Source organism: Amblyomma mixtum, chromosome 5, assembly GCF_055824585.1.
Source record: "Amblyomma mixtum isolate Tamu chromosome 5, ASM5582458v1, whole genome shotgun sequence".
Lineage (NCBI taxonomy): Eukaryota > Metazoa > Arthropoda > Arachnida > Ixodida > Ixodidae > Amblyomma > Amblyomma mixtum.
The window spans coordinates 192,760,149-192,774,228 of NC_143016.1; the positions used below are offsets into that span (position 1 = coordinate 192,760,149).

Sequence of the window (14,080 nt, forward strand, 5' to 3'; positions counted from 1 at the left end):
CAGTGTGCTTTCTGTTTCTTGCCAAGTTTCCGATGAATCTGTCAGTCCATGAAAAATCAAATTATCTCGGCGTGATCTGTCCTCCATATCATTTCGGCGTTTTTGTAAGAAGCGGTTTTTGTGAAGTTAAGCTTTCGATAGATTCTTGCATGCCTGCAAACTCATGGCTGAAGGAGCCGCCGCGGTAGCTCGGTGGCTATGGTGCTCGGTTGCTGTCCCGAAAGACGCAGGTTCGATCCCGGCCGCGGCGGTTGAATTTCTTTGGAGGAGAAATTCGAGGCCCGTGTACTGTGCGATGTCAGTGCACGTTAAAGAACCCCTGGTGGTCGAAATTTCCGGAGCCCTCCACTACGGCGTCTCTCATAGCCTTAGTCGCTTTGGGACGTTCAACCCCATAAACCAACCAACCATCATGGCTGAAGGTGTCAAGAACTTTCCCTTTCTCTTCCAGTTCATCTAAACGCTTCTGAACATTAGTTATTTTTGTTTCGATGCTTTTCTGCCCAGCCTTAATGGAATGAATATCTGCTGTCAGCTCAGTTTGCGCCTTCGAACTGTAATGAGCGGGCGTGAACATCTTTGAGCAGTTGAAAAATTACGGTCATCTGTTCTGCAGGGTCTTCAGGGAGCGATTAAATATCTGATAGGGATTCAGATCGTGTGGTGGGGTCGGGGTTCGTTTCTATGTCGCCGGAACACAAGAGTAGAAAAGCCATAGAAAAGCAATCACACACAGTTTCACACAGCACCCCTGGGCACGGGAACAGCAGCAAGCAGATGTCGTCGCTCTTTTTAGCGTACAAGGAAAACGTACACACCTGCATCGGAACAAAGCGGAAATCAGGAGCCATGCTTCTTGCAACGTTCCCGTGCCCACTGAGTCCGAGGACGGAGAGGCCGCAGCTTAAATTCCTTGCGGGCGATGATGCAGTTGTCGATGGGGTTGAACAGCCGAAGGCGAGTGATTCCACCGGGTGCGCAGGGATGAAAGATATGTTGCCGGGGCCACTGTCAGGCAGTGGCGTAGGTAGCATCTGAGCTGAAGGGCATGAGGGAGATAGCGATTCCGGTATCAGCCAGGTGAAGAAGAGCGTCAGCGTAACCTGCATCGGAGCAAAGCGGAAATCAGGAGCTATGCTTCTTGCAACGTTCCCGTGCCCACTCATACCCCGTGCCCACGATAAAATTCCCCACCGTCGTTTATTAGTAAAACTTGCACAGCTGAACTTACATCTGTGGAGGCCAGTGTTGAGGTCGCCCAGGAGGCGACCACGGCCACGTTTATTTGAGGCTGCCTGAGAAGAGGTAGTGACAGAGCAGCGGCCGCAGCGTCCGGCGAGGCCGAAGTCCAGAGCGTTCTCCAGCCTGACTGCCTTCCCAGACTACCGACCTGAACTCACCGGCCTTTCGTTCCCAGTTTATATTTTTCTTTTGTTCCACCCTCTCCTCTCGTGTTTTCTGTCCCTTTCGCACAAACCGGACATTCGTGCTGGGTGGGGGCCTCTGTAGCGCCACCGCTTCGGCACGCGGAAGACGACGAAGCGGTGGGCACGCGCAGGAGAACGCCGGCTCGCGCAGGAGAGAACGCTCTGGAGTTCGGCCTCGTCGGACGCTGCCGCCGCTGCTCTGTTGCTACCTCTTCTCAGGCAGCCTCAAATAAACGTGGCCGTGGTCGCCTCCTGGGCGACCTCAACACTGGCCTTCACATCGTGGTTACCCGGAGAGCCGCGCCTTCTATCCCAGCGGCGTCCCAGCATGGCAGGCTGGCAAGACCTGGATTTCAACCCCCCGCTTCCAGCGTTCCGGCCTGCAGGCGTCGGCGGGTGGTTCGCCCAACTGGAGGCTGCGATGTACTTGAACGGCATTACCATCCAGCCGTTTAAACACGCAGTCCTTTGCGACATTCTCCGCCTGACCTCCTCTGCCGACTCACCTGCCCTGCCTCGGGATGCCGGCCCTACGACGAGTTGCGCGCTGCCGTCCTCGTCTACTACGGCGCATCATACTACCCGCTGCCGCTCCATGATGAGGCGGACTCGCTTTCGCCACCTCCAGCGCCTGCGCCCGCACCAGCATCGCACTCGTCTCCGGCTGCATCCTCGAGAAACAGCACGCCGCAACCGTCACTGGCCAGTACTCTGCCGCCCCAGTCCAGCGTCTCCGGCCCGGTTGCTTTAACAACGACCGCACCCTCGAATTCCTGCCCTCTCGCCAAGGACCTGGCTCAAGACGAGTGGCAGCCACCCGAGCTTCTCGACCCTTCACGTCTGCAGCTGTGGCCGTTCCGCCCGCACAGCCCTGTAGTTTGGTTTCTGCAAGTGGACGCTCAGCTACACATGAACGGCGTCCGATCACAGATCTGGCGGTACCTCCTCGTGAAAAGGGAGTTGCCCGCCGATCTCTTTTCCCAGCTTGACCTTCCGCCGCCGGGTGAACACCCTTATGATGACTTGAGGGACGCCTTCTTCAAGTTTTTCGGCGCAAACCTTCCCCGTTCTGTATCCCACGCGGTACAACAAGCTTCGGCTCTAGTCGCCCATCCACGTGCGAGCACCCGTCCCCCGGCTCCTGCCCAGCCCTGCTTGCCAGCTGTGGTGCCTGCCTTGGGACTACCACCAGAAGAGGTCTCTCTCGACACGTGCCCCTTCTCTTCGGAAAGTAACCCGACCTGCGGCGCAGCCCTCTCCTCGTCACATGTTCGCCTGTTTCCTCATGCCTCTCCCCGGTGAGCCCATCTGTCCTTCCTGTCGCGGAGCACGCATGCACGCCACACCAGGACCCTGTCGCTGCTAATGCGCAACCCGCAATGCTTCCCACGGCTCCCTGGTCATCTGGCGGCTTCGCAAGTGACTCTGCCTCTGCGACAAACGAGACAGTCGCCGAAGGTGGCATGCATGCGACATGGACGCGCCTCAGCGGGCCCCCTCCAGCACGGCCTGTCGTAGCAGCACCTGCGCACCCCGTTCCTTCCGACGCTCACGTGCCGGATTTGCGCCCTACTCCTCCATCCACCGCTGCCACTACCCAAGCAATCCCGGCTTTCCAATCAAATGGCAGCCGCCCGTTGCTCGCTCCGCCTACGCCTGCCTTGCCGTTTCTTCGCCGCCTCGAGCGCCTGCGCCGTCGCATCCGCTACTACCACTGCTGTTGCCACAGGCGGCATCATCTACCACACCCGCTGGGGCGACGCACTAAACAGGCTTGCAAATCTGGACGCTGGTGTATCTTCAGACCATCATCGAGCGCGCTGTCAGCCCTACCAGTTGCCCCCAAGACTTGTTCCCGGCCATCCCGTGGACGTATCTTGGATTACGTGAAGGCCAGTGTTGAGGTCGCCCAGGAGGCGACCACGGCCACGTTTATTTGAGGCTGCCTAAGAGGTAGCGACAAAGCAGCGGCGGCAGCGTCCGGCGAGGCCGAAGTCCAGAGCGTTCTCTCCTGCGCGAGCCGGCGTTCTCCTGCGCGGGCCCACCGCTTCGTCGTCTTCCGCGTGCCGAAGCGGTGGCGCTACACATCCTAACATACTACAGTGGACTGAGCAGTTTCTCACTAATGGTTCTCAATCAGTCCTTGCTAACGGCCACCTGTCTAACAGCCTCCCGGTTACATCAGGCGTTCCGCAAGGATCTGTACTCGGTCCATTACTCTTCTTAATATATATTAATAATTTACCTGACCACGTTTCCTGCAGTATTCGAATGTTCGCTGACGACTGTGCTATTTACCGCACTATTAATAACTCTCGTGATCAACTTAGTCTTCAAACCGATCTTAACAGCGTACTTAATTGGTGTAACAACTGGCTCATGTCCCTAAATCCTCATAAATGCAAACTCTTATCCTTCTCTCGTCGCCATAGCCCACATCGCTTGCAATATTCCATTTCTAACACTTCGATTGATTCAGTATCATCTTATAAAAAAAGGGCCACAAATTGGGCTTATGCCGCACGAGGCGGACTTATGGTTGCTTGGCGGGGGAACTTATCACTCATCCGTCAAGGCAACTGTTTGGTCTAAGACCCTTTTCCCAAGCATTTCACCCTAGAAGAGCCGAGCACCAGGCCAGGGGAAATCTTGTACCCATTAAAGAAACAGGTGGGTACCCGGCGGCACTGGGGATCGAACCCAGCACCTCCCGATTGCGAGGCGGATGCTCTACCACAAGGCCACGACATAGACCTTAACATACCAGTGGATGCATTATTTTTGGATTTTGAGAAAGCTTTCGACAAAGTTCCCCATAGACGGCTTTTTCTTAAACTTTCACGACTGAACCTTAACCCTCTCATTCTTCATTGGATATGAAGCTACCTCACTAACCGTCAACAGTTCGTACATGCTAATGGACACTCCTCCCCCTTGCACCCCGTTGTTTCTGGTGTGCCACAAGGCACAGTACTCGGCCCTTTGCTTTTCTTAATCTACATTAATGACTTGCCTACTGGTATCACTTCTAACATGCGATTGTTTGCAGATGACTGCGTAATCTACCGGCCTATCACTAACACCAGCGATCCCGAAATATTGCAAGCAGACCTGGACTACATCGAATCTTGGTGCAACAAATGGCTCATGTCTTTAAACACTAATAAAACATCGTTAATTACATTTCATCGCAGGCAGTACTTTGTTTCACCAAATTACTATATCTCTGGCTCCGTAATTTCCGCTGTTGAATCTTATAAATACCTTGGTGTTACCATTTTTAATTCCCTGAACTGGGCGTCCCACATTTCTAACATTACTAAAGACGCCAACCGCGTGCTCGGTTTTTTACGTCGTAACCTGCGTCTAGCACCTCCTTCTATAAAACAGCTTACCTACATAACACTCGTCCGTCCCAAATTTAGTACGCATGTGCAGTTTGGGACCCTCATCAGACAAATCTTTCTCTCGCCCTCGAATCCATTCAAAATCGTGCAGCAAGATTCATTCATTCGAACTACTCCTATCATTCAAGTGTCACTAATATGAAGTTGCAATCTAATCTTCCATCCCTCGATTCGCGACGCAAAATAGCCAGACTATGCCTTTTTCACAAGTTTTACCACTCATCACTTGGAAGCTGTGTAATCGTCCCTGCACATCGAGCCTCTCACCGCCTTAACCACGGCAAAGCAGTCTACCCGCCATCAGCACATGCCACTGCGCATCTGAACGCTTTTTTCGTTCAGACAGCAAAGGACTGGAATCACCTTCCTGCCGAAGCAGTTCGCCACATCCATCCAGACCGCTTCAAGTCATTCATCGAAAGAATAACATAACGCCTGTAATAAGCCCACCCCTCATGTAATACCCCAACTGGGGCATTTGAGGTATAATAAATAAATAAATAAATAAATAAATAAATAAATAAATAAATAAATATGTATCTAGGAGTCACCTTGTCTTCTGATTTATCTTGGCGCACCCATATTGGCAACATCATTTCCGCATCGAATAAAACACTTGGTTTTCTCAAGCGCCATCTCCGCCTTGCCCCTCAACACGTAAAATTACTCGCATATAAATCGCTCATCAGGCCAAAATTAGAATATGCCTCGGCCATATGGATTTATCCACTCTTCATATTCATATGAAGTCAGCATTTCTTCATTGAAAGCATTATCAGGACTACCGCCCCTTTTGTTCCGTCGTCGCATTTAAAGTCTAACCCTTTATCACAAATTATTCCATTCCTCCCTCAATCGGTCACCGTATATCACAGCAGCCGCACGCATATCTCACCGCACCAGTCATCCCCTACAAGTTGCCCGGCCGCCATCGCATACTGCCACCTTTTCTCCTTCATTTTTCCTTCGAGGAGCAACGGACTGGAACGGCCTACCCCGTGATGATGGTGATGATGATGTCCTCAGGCTGAATGGCACATACCTACGGCGGGGGACATCGTCAACATCGCTTCATCTTCTACTTTTCAAGAACATGTAACCGATCACCTTCAGTTTTAAATAATATTCCCTGTTTTGTTTGCTCATTTCATTAAAATCCTACCCCTTATGTAATACCCCCGATACAAGGGGGCCTTTAAGGTAAATAAACTGAACTGAACTGAACTGAACTGATCTTGGCCATGCAGGTGTTTGCTTCCCTCGTCACCGAGATCCTTTTCTTCGCCCTGCTGCCTGCCCCTTCGGACGCCATTGCTCCCAGCGAGCCATATCGTTCGGAGCCTCACGGTTGCTCCTTCTGTCAACTGGCTGCAGCTTGGAAATGTTTACCAGCGCCGCAAACGGAGCATCTAACCATCGATCGACCCTGGCCCGCCGCATGTACATCGATGACAACCGACGCGCCTACTATGAAGCTGTGTCACCTGCGCACGGTGCCCTGTGGGCTCGGTGGCATTGCCACGATTTAGGTCATCTAACCCGATGATCTTCGCCATGCAGGTCAGTCAACCCTACTGCGTTTTTACCAAAAGATCGAGCAACTATTGTCTTCTGTAGCTGCCGAGCCCACGGTGCTGCCTTGCTGTTGCTGTTGAGTGTGCGAATGTTATTCGTTCTCTGCTATTGCTGGCCGGAGATGTTGAAACAAACACAGGCCCCCAAAGAGTTCTCGAAGAACTGCAAAAGCTTTCTGCCGGTCAGTCGCAGCTAATCAGTGAGGTTCAGGGACTCAGGAACCAGCTCACGTCTACCGAAAAAACTATTGCCGACATAAGTAAGAGACTGGCTGACCTTAAAACACTCCATCAGGGCATAGCTGCCCTAGGAACTGAACTAGACACAATAAGCGCTAACGCCACTGAAACAACCTGTCAGATTTCTGAAATAGATGCCCGCATAGACGATGCCGAGAGTCGTTCACGACGAAACAACTTAATTTTCTACAGCGTCACAGATGACAATCCATCAGAAACATATGCCCAATCCGAAGAAACAGTCATCCGCCACTGCTATGACACCCTGAAGTTGACAATTGATCCCAAAGAAATGGAGCGTGCTCACCGTCTTGGACGCCACTCAACCGAACATGTTCGCCCAATAATAGTTCATTTATCCTCCTTTAAAACGAAGGAGCTAATACTTTCCAAAGGCTCTATGCTAAAGGGTACCAACTATAGCATTGGCGAGGACTTTTCACGCCGGGTTCGTGCCGCACGGAAACAGCTCGTTGCATTCGCCCGAAGCAAAAAAAAACAGCATTTTCATTGCGCTACAAAACACTGCATATTGGTTCGAAGCGTTATGCATTCACGAATCCTCTCAGACGGTCCAAGAAATCTCATAGCAAACGGCTTATCATCATGCAACCGTACGTCCATTAAATAGTCCTCGAGATAAGATTCCAAATCTTTCTTTTTTCATTATCTTCACAAACATATGCAGCTTTATTCCCAAGCGCCAGCATGTTTTTAATCTTGTTTGCTGATCCGTAAGCAGCATACTTATACTGACTGAAACTTTGCTAGCAAGTGACATAATCGATTCTGAAGTTCTGTGCGACTTACCAAATTTTAACGTGTTTCGGAAGGATCGCAAAGAATCCCGAGGCGGAGGTGTTCTTATTGCCACTAACCAACAGTTGCCCTGTTCCATTATTAACATTGGTTCGGAGCTTGAAATATTGTGGGTAATTTGTCGTTCCGCCCCCCAGTTGATCATACTAGGTGTCTGCTATCGACCTTCCAGCAATAACCCAGCTTTCTGGCGTAGCCTTGGTTGTTGCGTAAACCAACTTGATACTAAGTACCCTAACACATGTATCCTTCTGTTTGGCGATTTCAACTAGCCTAGCATAAATTGGCAGAACATAACACCAACAGGCAACGCAGAAATAAGGAATTTCATTGATGTGTGTCTCAACTTTAACCTCACCCAATTAGTACGCGAGCTGGTCCTCTACGCGAGCTGGTCCGATCGGTCGTCAGAGAGGAACTGCAGGCATTCCGTACGCCGTCCGAGACGCCATCTTTCCCGTCACTGAGTGAAGTTGTCCGGGACGAGGTGCACCTAGCAGAATAACAGCACCAAATTTCTGAGTTTCCTCGCCAGCATGATGCAAGGCCCACGTATGCGTCCGTCCTACGTCAGGCCCCTGGGTATCACGTCACTGCCGCGACTCCAGCAGTGCTGTCGCCGAGCACCCCTCGTGGCCACGCTTCGCCAGCTTACCAGCGACCACAGAAGAGTGAAGTGTGGCATGGCCCGGATCGTTGTCCCCTCTGCTATCACTGTGTCAAGGCGGGTCACCTCTACAGGGCCTACGCACATCGCCGCGTGGGCGTGCGTGGTTTCGCGCCGGACGACCCACCCATGCCCACAGAACGGGCAACGACTGCATGAGATAGCGTATCATCTGTCGTCGCGCCAGATCCAAATCACGTCAGACCACCGCGAAGCTCGATCCCCGTCTCCCAGGCGCTACCGTTCTCCAAGCCCCCGTCAAGCAGCAGGCTACTCCGGGCGCCGTTCTCCCAGTCCACTCCGGGAAAACTGGTTCCAGCGGCCTCTGGAGGCAAGGCCGCTGATGCCGGGACTTGTGAAGATCCTCCTGCGCCACTACAACGCGACGATGTTTCTCCGGGAGCGAGTAGCGTCAGCATCCGACGCGATACCTCCGATTTGTGCGTCAAAATTGATGGAGTCGACGTGACCGCTTTCCTGGATACTGGTGCCGATTAGTCTGTCATGTGCCTTGCCCATGCCTTAGAACTCAAGAAAGTATTGGCGGGGTGGTCGAGGCCTAGCATTCGCACTGCTGAGGGTCACCTGATTATCCCCGCCGGCAAGTGCACAGCTCGTGTCGATGTCCGTGGTTTTGTGTACGTCTGCGAAATTGTAGCCCTTCGTGAGTGCTCCAGGGACTCGATCCTCGACTTTCTCCAGACGAACGGTGCTGTCATTAACCTGCACGAAGCAAGGGTCACGTTCTCGACGAAACGGGCCGTGGCACCCTCTGACACAGACAATTCCGGCTTCACTGCTCTGGACTTGTTGACGACGACGTAATGGTGCCTCTGAAGGAACCAGCGCAAAAAACACAACGGACAAGAAAAAGGCGGAAGATGACGGACAGGAGCGCTGAACTTACAACTTTATTTCGGAAGTACAGATGCAACGTATATATACAGCCATGTCAGGGGGGGGGGGGGGGGTACTACACAAGGAAAGCAAGAACAAGTGGAATCTACAAGGTCATGATGAGACAAGCGGCACAAGCAAACCAAACATCTTAATATGACACGTGAAGGTGAGAAGTTTCAATGGAGGCAAAAAACAACAGGGAAAAAAAACGCCAGATCTCGTGAAGACATAGAGTTTCTTACTATTACCTAGAGGGAAAGCTGGCAGCCCGTCTATGGGAGTTTGCATGGCGACCCCTCGAGACCACTTCAGCCACCATGGGCGCTCAAAGCATCATGGGGCGGTGAGCTACTTGTTGCGGAACTGCAACTTTTGGCCAAAAAATAATAGAAAAAATAAAGCTGTTTGATAACTACAAACGTACTAACATTCAATATCTTGTCTAATGATAGCAACAAACGAGCAGAAAAGCATTTAAGTGCAAAGTTTGCCCAAAATAAAAGATGACTAGCTTTCCTATTGGCCAAGTGATGAACACTAAAAAAATTAATATTTCGTAATTAGCAGGCGCACTTTTAAAAGTAAATATGTTTTAAAAAAAATGTTGTTGCTTAGATACTTTAAGATGTTTTTTAATGGCATTTCGGAAAAGTGAAACCTTTTATTGGCGTTGTGTGTCGTCGCGTTTTCACTACTATGGGTTTTGCCCACTGCGTTCGCGGGAAAGTCGTCTGCGCACACACGAACAGCGTTTTCGAAATCAAACGTCTTAGTAGTGCCACTCCATATTTCCGAAAAACTACAACTGTGCCGCAACAAGTAGCTCACCGCCCCATGATGCTTTGGGCGTCCATGGTGGCTGAAGTGCAGCGCCGCCAGCTTTCCCTCTAGGTCTTAGTAAGAAACTCTATGCGTGAAGATGAGAATTGATACTGATAACAAAAACCGATAAAAACAAAAAGGTAAAAACCAATAAAAGCGATAAAAGCAATAAAGTTAACAGGGCGATGCAAATGAAAAAGATAAGATGTCAACAAGTAACACGGCAAAAATACTAACAGCTAAAATTAAAAGACGACACACTCAGAGAGCGACACTGAAGGCTGGCTAATGCACTTTTCTTTTAACGCAGCTATTGTGACTGCCTCAACTATTTCACGGGGCCTCGTGTTTCTGATTGTGGCTATTACCCGAGTTTTTTCAAAGTGCGGCAAAAAACCTGTTTCTACATCTTTGCAATTCCGACAATGGATACCAATGTGACGGCACTTTTGGACATTTGCGTTGTAATCATGTTCTTTTAGTCTTTCATTTAAACAACGCCCTGTCTGAGAAAGAACTCGCCTATCTGGCACAAAACTCGAGGCACTAACATTTTAACTATCCCACCTTATGCAACCGTCTGTTTTCCCGCGATGTTTTCTTAATTTTAGCTGTTAGTATTTTTGCCGTGTTACTTGTTGGCATCTTATCTTTTTCATTTCCATTGCCCTATTAACTTTATTGCTTTTATCGCTTTTATTGGTTTTTACCTTTTTGTTTTTATCGGTTTTTGTTATCAGTATCAATTTTCACTTACGAGATCTGGCGTTTTTTTTCCCTGTTGTTTTTGCCTCCATTGAAACTTCTCGCCTTCACGTGTCATATTAGTTAAAATGTTTGGTTTGCTTGTGCCGCTTGTCTCATCATGACCTTGTAGATTCCGCTTGTTCTTGCTTTCCTTGTGTGGTACGTACCCCCCCCCCCCCTCCCCTGACATGGCTGTATATATACGTTGCATCTGTACTTCCGAAATAAAGTTGTAAGTTCAGCGCTCCTGTCCGTCGTCTTCCGCCTTTTTCTTGTCCGTTGTGTTTTTTGCGCTGGTTCCTTCAGAAGCATGTATTACCAACTAGCCCAACAACAAGTGTTGCTCAAAGGTAATGGTGCCACCCCGGTCCAGTGGGCTAGTTCTCGTGAGGAATAATTTATTCCACGACTACGAAGGTGTCGCTGATAGCCACATATCCCTGCTGCTCGAGAAGGGAGTAGCCGTCGCTCGCGGGCTCGTCCAACTACAAGACGGTTGTGCTACTTTGCTCCTTACAAATTTTGCCAACGAGTTGCAGCACCTTGCCAAGGGCGTGGCTGTTGCCTTCCTGCATGAATTTGCCGTGTTGCCTCAACTGTGCGCCCTGGAGACAAGTCCCCAAGACTAGGCCCCACCATGCCTTGCCCTTCCGTCCGTCAGAATCAATCCGGACTTGGCGCCTGAGCAAAAGGCTCTTCTCTCGGCACTTATAACCGACTTCGCGGGTTGTTTTGCCACTGCCACTGCCGTCTGAACAGGACAGAACTCCGTCAAGCGGATAGCCGCTTTTTTTCTCCCCTCCTCCATCAAATTGCATTTGATTTCGTGGAAATAAAGGATTATTAATATTATTATTATTATTATTATTATTATTATTATTATTACCTTTACTCTTCAACATATTTATTAATGATTTTACGCACGTCATCTCAAAATGTCTAGTATTTCAGTACGCCGATGACACTGTTTTGCTCTCAAAACATTTTTCCTACGACATGGCCATCCTTAATCTGCAGAATAGTGTCCACAAAGCCATGACCTGGTTCAGTGATAACTGTTTAAAGGTTAACGCCTCAAAAACCCAACTCGTTTGCTTCAGATCCCCTCTAAAATTAACAGTAATAAACGCACCAGTTTTTCTACATAGCCACAACTGTCATCCCTGTCGATGCACGCCGGTCGCCTACACGAACTCGGTGAAATACCTGGGAGTATTCTTCGATAGTGATATGACATGGCACAATCACCTATCGCATATCTGCAATAAGCTTAGGAGCGCTGCTTGGTTACTTTTCCACATTAAATCTATCGTTCCGTTTCAAATAAAAAAAAAACGATTGCGCATGCTCTAGTCTACAGCACTCTCAGATATGGGATCACTGTTTTTGCTTTTTGCTCCACTCGATGGAAAAACCGTGTTGATTCTTTGTTAAAGGCCATATTAAGAAATATAGCCTACAATACTCCAGCAATCGCTAATCCTAACATCTTTTCTGCACTTCGTCTTCCATGCTTCTGGAATCTGTTCGTCCAAACTGTGGTTTTACGGCATATCTGGTTTAGTGAATTTAAAATAAGTTACACTGCCCCCCGAAGCCTTCGTAACAGTGTTCGCTTTGTTGTTCCGCGATCTTCAACAAGATTCGGCGAAGCTAGGCGTTGTGCTTATGTGCCGAAAATTTTGAATGATTTGCCAGATGATGTATTTTCGGTATCATCAAAAAATGCATTAAAAAGCATGCTTGGTTCTTTGTAAAGTGTATGTTCTCATTTCTGTAATCTGTACGCGTTGTCTGTTTTGATGTTGTTGTTTTTTTTTGTATATGTGTGTGTGGTTCACCACATGTTGACATTAATCGTCCCAAGTGTTAACCATCATTCAACACTTTTTTTTTGTATGCTGATTTGAATTATTGCACCCTCGTCCGCTGACTTAGCCGGGCCTAGTCCCTCAAGCCACTGCTGGCTTTGACAGGCCCGCTCCTTGATCTATGTATCATTATGTGCAATAAAACATTTATTATTATTATTATTATTATTATTATTATTATTATTATTATTATTATTATTATTATTATTATTATTATTATTATTATTATTATTATTATTATTATAAGCACCAGGATCGGTCGTACGCCTGTCGCAAAGCATCGCATCATCACCGACGAGACTACACCACCCGTATGCCAGTGCCCATACCGCGTTTCTTCGACGGAACGCGAAGCCATTAAAAGGCAAGGGGACGAAATGCTCTCCGAGGATGTCATGCAACCGTCGACAAGCCCATGGGCATCACCGGTGGTGCTCGTCAAAACGAAAGACAACACCTTCAGATTTTGTGTCCATTACCGTAAACTGAACAACGTGACCAAAAATGACATTTACCCGCTCCCCAAGATTGATGATGCACTCGACAGACTACGTGATGCCCGGTTCTTTTCTTCCTTAGATCTCAAAAGCGGCTACTGGCAGATAGAGGTGGACGAGCGAGACGGCGAGAAAACTGCTTTTGTGACGCCTGATGCACTATACGAATTTTAGGTTCTCCCGTTTGGACTGTGCTCAGCGTCGGCGACTTTCCAACGCATGATGGACACTCAAGTGGCTCAAGTGGCAGACGTGCCTCGTATACCTGGACGATGTCGTCATTTTCTCGCCCACCTTCGAGCAACACTTGCAGCGGCTGCGCACAGTGCTCCGGGCGCTCCAATGTGCGCAACTTACGATCACGCATGAGAAATGCTATTTCGGTTTTGAGGAGCTTCGCTTCCTCGGCCATGTTGTCAGCGCGCGCGGTATTCTCCCAGATCCCGACGAGACCGCTGCTGTCTCCAGTTTCCCGCGTCTTACTGACAAGAAGACTCTTCGACATTTTTTGAGGCTGTGCTCTTACTATCGACGATTCGTACCAGATTTCTCCAGAATAGCTGAACCCTTAACAGCGCTGACCAGAGACGACACACCCTTCTTGTGAGGAAGCGACCAAGAAGATGCTTTTGTGGATCTCCGCCGCCGCCTGCAACGTCCACCGATACTCGCCCATTTAAATGACGCCGGAGCAACCGACATACACACCGATGCTTAACGTAGGCCTTGGGCTGGTCCTGGTACAGTGGCAGGATGGCGCCGAACAAGTCATCGCTTACGCAAGCCGTACACTTTCGCGCTCGGAGTGCAACTATTGAACGACTGGGAAAGAATATCTTGTGGTAGTCTGGACCATCAGTAAGTTCCGCCCATATCTGTACGGAAGACACTTTCGCGTTGTTAGTGATCACCACTCGTCATGCTAGCTGGCCAGCCTAACAGATCCATCTGGGCGGTTGGCGAGGTGGAGCCTCCGTTTGCAAGAGTACGACGTAACGGTCGAGTACAACTCGGGGAGGAAGCACCAAGATGCGGATTGTTTATCACGCGTGCCAGTGGACCTGGTTTCCCCGGAAATCACTGAAGACTTCTCTTTCCTTGGTGCTGTT

At 49.4% G+C, this 14,080-nt stretch overlaps 1 pseudogene; it reads right to left on the reverse strand.

Moving 5' to 3' along the window:
- Positions 1 to 531: 531 nt before the first annotated feature.
- On the reverse strand, positions 532 to 1,111 carry LOC149345291 (uncharacterized; annotated as a pseudogene).
- Between the last annotated feature and the right edge of the window lie 12,969 nt (positions 1,112 to 14,080).